Genomic DNA, 225 nt, shown 5'->3' on the forward strand with positions numbered 1-225 from the left:
ACCCTTAACCCAAGATAGCCCATTAGGCAAGACAGTCTTTTTAACCAACTCAACACCAAAAGCTACGGCTTCACTTTTCCCCCAGTTGATTTTTGCAGATGACAAAACACTGAAATCATTTATACATTCTACAAGACTATTAATGTCATTTTGATTCTTGACAAAAATAACCACATCATCAGCATAAGCAGATAATTTAAAAACTGAATTGCAGCCAGGAAGGGA

Source organism: Sinocyclocheilus grahami, unplaced genomic scaffold, assembly GCF_001515645.1.
Source record: "Sinocyclocheilus grahami isolate Dianchi unplaced genomic scaffold, SAMN03320097.WGS_v1.1 scaffold2503.1, whole genome shotgun sequence".
In the NCBI taxonomy this organism is placed as follows: domain Eukaryota; kingdom Metazoa; phylum Chordata; class Actinopteri; order Cypriniformes; family Cyprinidae; genus Sinocyclocheilus; species Sinocyclocheilus grahami.